This window comes from Pelophylax lessonae, assembly GCF_965119305.1.
Source record: "Pelophylax lessonae genome assembly, chromosome: 13".
In the NCBI taxonomy this organism is placed as follows: Eukaryota; Metazoa; Chordata; class Amphibia; order Anura; family Ranidae; genus Pelophylax; species Pelophylax lessonae.
Window position 1 is genome coordinate 149,204,999 of NC_138780.1, and position 6,510 is coordinate 149,211,508.

Below are 6,510 nucleotides of genomic sequence, written 5' to 3' on the forward strand. Positions count from 1 at the left end.
ATTTATTGATGCTAAAAAGATAGGATAGCGCTGCTAGTGTTACAGTTTTTCCTGTTCTAGTAAATCTGTCACACCTCCATACACAAGGAAAGTTGAGTACTTGGCGCATCTGACACCCAGGGCAGTTCTACAGGACAAAAGAATAGTTAGAAAAAAAAAAAATAATAATAAACAAAAATAAACATACTGAAATTGAAGTGCCCCCTTACCCTGGTGGCCAGTGGAACGCATGCTCCTTACAGTGGTAGCCAGTGGAAAGCATGCTCCTTAATACATTGTCGGTCAGTGGAAAGCATGCTCCTTAATACATTGTCGGTCAGTGGGAAGAATGCTCCTTAAGGCCAGGTTCAAGCATCCAATTCGCAGGAGAGTGTGACCGTCTTTCAATGGAGCCTTTTCACACAGCTCCGGAGCGCCCATGGTCCGCATTTAACAAGGGTCCTGTAAGTCTTCTGGTCAGATTCAGGTGCAAATTTAGGCAAAAATTCCGACTTGATACGCACCTGAAATAGGGGGATCAGGCACACACAGGACCCCATGCTGGCAGCTGCAGCATATGTGAATGGACCGTAATACATTGGCAGTCAGTGGGAAGAATGTCCTCAATGCATTGGCGGTCAGTGGGAACAAAACCCCTTACAAAAAAGCTGAAAATGTCATTGGTGTCAGCGGTTGCTTATCTGAGAGGCAGAAATTGCCAACTGTTTAAAGAACCCACAGTACCTTCTAGATAAACCCTAGTTGAAAAATGTTGCTATATACAATTTTACAAGTAAAAGGAAGATAGAATCAAGGGCCTAAAAATAAAACTAGATTCACTATTGCTGGTTTACAGACACACAGCTTTGGCAAAGTAACCTGGTAATTTATAAATGTTAACTATGAACCTTTGTTCGCTAAAGTGTTAGTTTCTATTGGAAATTAAATATTAATGTATGCTGTTGCTTCCAAAAAGAAAGGCAGCCTGCACAGTTTAAAACACATTAGAGTAAAGGGCCAAGTCTAAATGCAAACATAGGTACCATTAGAAAGTAACTAACCTCCTAAAGTAGTAGTATATTAAGGTGTACAATTACACGGCCCCATGGATGGCTCAGAACTTCCCCTTTTGGGTGAAATTCCACTTCAAAGTATTATCACTAAAATTAAAAAAAAAAAAAAAAAAATAAACTCCCAACTATAACTGAATTATTAAAATAAACTCAGAAGAATTTCTCCAATATTAATACAGATAAATGGAATATTTACTAAAATCCCATGCCTTACTTAAAAAGGTTCGTTCACCCTTAGTTCATCAGATCACAGCCATGCCTTCTCCTATAGTAACATGCCTGTGGGCCATATCCAAGATAACAGAAGCCTACTGGAAAAATTGGCACAGCTTTACAGGTGTCTGTCCTGTCTCACTAATATGAAGGAGCAGTTATTAGGATGAGCGGCCCCCAACATTATAGGAGGGTGCACTGTACTTTTCCCAAGAGCCACACATACAGTATGCTCTGTTCCCCGTTAGCTATGGTGTAGTATGAAGGCATAGGGGTTTTATTTTAAATTTAATACAGTTGAACTAACTCTTTAATAAATACCTGATTTTTCAGTCCTTGGGCTTTTCAAGCGGTGGGGGGAAACGCTGCAGGGCTGGCAGTGAAGTCACATCAGCGTTGTTTCCCTCGACAGCCCCATAAGTAGTACATATGCAGAGGAGGAGGTTTAGTGTAATCACTGCTTCCAACCTTCTCAGTGCTGATCATCTAGTCCAGTAATTATGAACTACATTTCCCATGATGCTCACCTACACTGCAGAGTGCATGAGCATTCATGGGTAATGTAGTTTCAAAACATCTGGGATGCCAAGGTTCGACATCACTGATCTAGTCCAATAGGACACCCTACATCTGAAAGAAGTGGCGCTGGGTGCCCCTCTTGACTCCCTACACCTGGCTGGGGCAAACTGAAGACCTCAGTGATCCTTGTAATGACATTACAGGGGCAAAGAAAAGGGTTTCCTACCAAAAACAAAGTGGGGGCAGAGACTAAAGCTAGCTGTACACCAGAGGAATTTTGGTAAAAAAACGTTTGCTTTTGGAACACTTGGATTTACAAATGTTAGCGCGGTCAAACCAACATTCATTTTGGAGTAGGATTGAAACATTTTTTCAAACAAATGAATTTTAGGCTGTGTATGTGGTGAATTTGTAATCTGTTTCCTTAAGGGCCTTTGAAAGAAATTAGTTCAGGTCAAGAAAGAATGTTCTGACAAATTTTTCTACAAACTCTCGAAAGAACGTATAACTTAACTGTGAATGGCCAGCTTTAACCACTTATGGACCGCCCGCCTGCAATGTACTGCGGATGAGCAGCCCAAACAGGCAAAGTGACAGACTGGTAAGTTTCTGGGTTTAGGGCGCGATAACGATTCATAGGTGGGACATGCTGATTGCCTGTGTCCAATCACAGCCCGAAGCCCTGTGTTGACAATCAACACAAGACTGTACAGAGGGAATCATCTTGGTTTCTTAGCCCTGCTTTGTAGGGGGCGGTGGGGGGGAATCGGCATACATTACACATGGTTAGGCACACATTTAACCCCTTGATTACTCGAGCTATTAACCCCTTCCCAGCCAGTGTCATTAGTACAGTATTAGCACTGATCACTGTATTAATGTTCTTTGTAGTTAGTTCCCATTCAGTATCAGGAGTAGGACACTAGCCACAAAAAAAAAAAAAAAAAGAACTCGACTATGCCTATGGGCAGTACCCCCCCCACCCCCCCCATCTGCTATAGGTACTCAGTTTTGTTACAAGCAGTGTCAGAAGAATTACAACTCCATAGAGGGGTGGGTGTTGTGTCTGTCAGTGAATATCAGAGAAATGGATTTTACGGTAAGTCAAAAATCCCACTCTCCCTTTTCGTTCATTTCACAGCTCCTTAGATTCTTGACCAGTGGGACTTCCCAAAGCAGTCAAACATGAGGGGTGGGAACAACAAAAAAATTCCCAAGGCTAAACCGTAGCCAACCAGGTAACAGGAGCTCAACAAAAAACAACTGGAGCCCACCTGAAACATTGCTCCCCCAAAGAAGAGAAACCGACACTTTAAACAGCATCCCGCAAAACCTTGCGGCCAAAAGAAGCATCCGCAGATGCCAACACAACCACTTTGTAGAATTTTGTGAAAGTGTGCACTGACGACCAAGTGGCCACCTTACAAAAGTGCGTCACTGATGCCTGATGACGGAAGGCCCAGAAAGCGCCGAGTAGAGTGCGCCTTTTCAGGGAAAGGAGGAACCTGACCCTTGATTAAATAGGCATTGTCTGTTTGATCCATCTCAAAATGGTCGCAGACAGTCCTTTTCGAGGCCCATCCGTGAGCACAAATAGGGAGTATGTTTTCAGAAAAGACTCTGTAGCTGCCAAGTACACCCAAATCGCCTGTACCACATCAAAAAGGCATGCAACGCAATTTCCTTAGGATGTTTTGGCCTGGGACACCAGGAAGGCAACACAAGCTCTTCATTCAAATGAAAATCAGAGCCTACTTTAGGAAGGAACTACGGACAGGGGCAAAGAACCACTTTCTCTTTGTGGACCACCAAGTAAGGGGTGTGATAAGATAACGCCGCCAATTTCAACACCATGCACGTAGAGGTGATAGTCACCAAAAAGGCCACCTTCTGGGACAGTGTAAGCAGGGGAATCTCCTGAAGAATCTCAAAGGGAGGCTTCTGGAGGACTGAAAGCACCAAGTTCATATTCCAAGGTAGAGGAGACCGCACTGGTCGAGTCAAATGTTGAACCCCCTGAATAATATATTAAAAAAAAAAAAAAAAAAAAAAAAAAAGGTACGCACCAGGGAGTGCGTTAGCAGGGGTCGTTGAAAAAAACCCGCCAAGGCCAACACCTGGTCCTTGATGGTACTCAAGGCCAATTTCTGCTCAACCCCTGTTGAAGGAAGGTCAAGACCTGAGCCAACGAGAAAGAGCGAGGGTGAACATCAAGCGACTCACACCATGAAATATACGCTTTCCACATACGATGGTAGATCTTCCTTGAGATAGACTTCCTAGTAGGGATGTAACGATATCGAAGATATCGCGATATCGTATCGTCGTCTCAATATCGTCGTGGTCATGTCTCGATATCGTCGTGGTTGGGTTACAATATTAAAAGGACAGGTGTTCGTCAAAAAGCAAGAGGAATAAACACAGTCCCGTGGAACAAATCATTGTTAACTACATAGACCAGAGTTTAAGGATTTTTTTTACTGTTTTTTTTTTTCTTGCAATGTAGATATTTTGATCTTTCTGATGAAAAACGTGAACATAAGCTAAATGATAGGTCAGTGTTTTTTTAAAGGCTTTTTGACTGACTATTTTATTTAAGTTTAAGTTATGTTCCAAAATACCAGTTTTAAAAGGCTGCCTTTATTTGCCTTGCACATTTAAACCTGACTTAACTTGATGTTTGTTTGCACTTAAAGGGAATTGCCTATTGTTTGTTTACAATTGTTCTAGCTGCTTCTTAACTTGAACATGAATAACTGATTCTTGCACAGAAGAATCAGTTATGCAACCAAATATTACTATACAGAATATTGATGTTCCTGACTACAACTTGCACTTTAAAAGCACTATGTGATCAGGGTTTTATGTTGTCATGGATCCATAAATACAACAATAAAATTGCCTGTTGACTGGCAAAAGCAGAATAAATGTCGGTATTTTTTCACTATTATCATCACAAACACTATCATGAGCTATTTAACAATACCGTGAGCTTTTCCACAATATCGCAATAAATATCGTACCATGAGGTCAATATCGAAATTGTATCGTACCGTGAGATTTTGATATCGTTACATCCCTACTTCCTAGCTTCAGCAGTGTCGGGATGTCAGTGTTAGACCTAGGCAAGCCTCTAGCCTTCAGAACCTGGCTTTCAACAGACAAACCGCAAAGCCAGTGACTGTAAAGCAGGATGGAATATTGGCCCTTGAACGTCTTGGACCAGCTGCACCAGGACCGGCGAGGCCAGTCAGGGGCCACTAGAATGACTGGAATTCCTTCTGCCGCAATCCTGCGCAATAGCCTCGGCAGAAGCTTGAGAGGAGGAAAGGCATAGATCAGACAATACTGGCATTACACACACGATCTGCCGATTGTATGTGCAACGCATTACAGGACCCCAAAAAATGTAATAAAATAAAAGCATATTTTTTCACCTGCAAAAAAAAATAAAAAATGTTTTATTTATTGTAAAGGTGAACTTATCCTTTAAAGTGAAATGCACCCGGGAGTTAGGCTTTACTTGGTTTGTCTTACCCTATACAAAATTTGCTGGATAGCATGGTCTGGTAAAACAGAACTTTAGTATGTTTTTTTTTGGGAGCATGCAGGCTGCCTATTGCAGAGGACAGACAAAAAGGTCTCTTCTGCAATAAAATAAACCTACCTGCCTGCTCAGTCTCTCAGAATGTACACTGAGCTGCGCATGTGCAGCTTAGTAAACATTCCAGCACTGTGCCTATATCAGGGCTACTGAACTCCTGCGCATGCATGGGAGTTAGGTCATCTGGCACCAACCATTTAAGAGGGCAGAAGACCAGCACCCAGAAGAAGCCTGGGAGAAGATGACAGTGAGGAACTTAGCTCCAGCGATCCGACAGCTGCAAAGGTAATCCGCTTTAATGGAAGTTGAACAATAACAGACTTACTGACCAGATCACCGAAAATACAAAAAAAAAAAAAATGGACTGCTAAGCTTCAGTACAATAAATCTGTGTATTTGTCTTCATTCACACAGGCGGCCAGAGAGCAGTTAAAGTGGAGTTCCGGCCTCGCTGGTCAAATTTTGATAAAAATTCCCCCGGGACAGTCAGGGCTAGTACATTCCACAATGAATAGCCTCTGAACTGTCCCGGGTCGTACTTACCTGTAAGAAAAAAATACTTAACTTGAAAAATTCTTCTCCAGCGCTGCCATCTCAGGTGTGGGCAGCTGAAGCCAGCGCGGCCTCTTTCGGTGACGTCGGAGTCCCACAATGCACTGCACCGTCCCTGCTCATCACTTCCGGGGCAGGCGCGGCATGCCCAGAAGCTGTTTAGCAGGGAATGCCGTGCCTGCACCGGAAGTGACGAGCGGGGCCGGTGCAGGCGAATTGACTTCTGGGAGCGATGATGTTCAGCTCCCAGGAGTCATCACAAACCGGATGGTTGCATCCGGCGGCCGCAGAGGGAGGAAGTGGAAGGAAGGTGAGTATATTTTCTTCAATATCAAGGTAAGTGACCCAAAAAAAAAAAAAAAAATTGGGAGTATCCATTTCTTTTTCAGGTGGCCCTCAGCAAGCGGATGGCCCAAAATCGATTTTTTTCAATTTTGAGGCCGGAACTCCTCTTTAAATAGGATATTAAGCTGCAATTGTAAGCCCCCCCACCTCTCCAGATGCCCACCTAAAGAATATTCAGGTGCTTGGGCCCTTGCACATGCCGCAGCCAATATTAAACTCCCTGCT

At 43.1% G+C, this 6,510-nt stretch overlaps 1 protein-coding gene across 2 annotated transcripts in view; it reads right to left on the minus strand.

The window, feature by feature from the left end:
- Positions 1–6,510, minus strand: part of PPP2R5E (protein phosphatase 2 regulatory subunit B'epsilon) — a 250,772-nt gene that overhangs the window by 235,139 nt on the left and 9,123 nt on the right. The gene's annotated exons all lie outside the window — the stretch shown is intronic.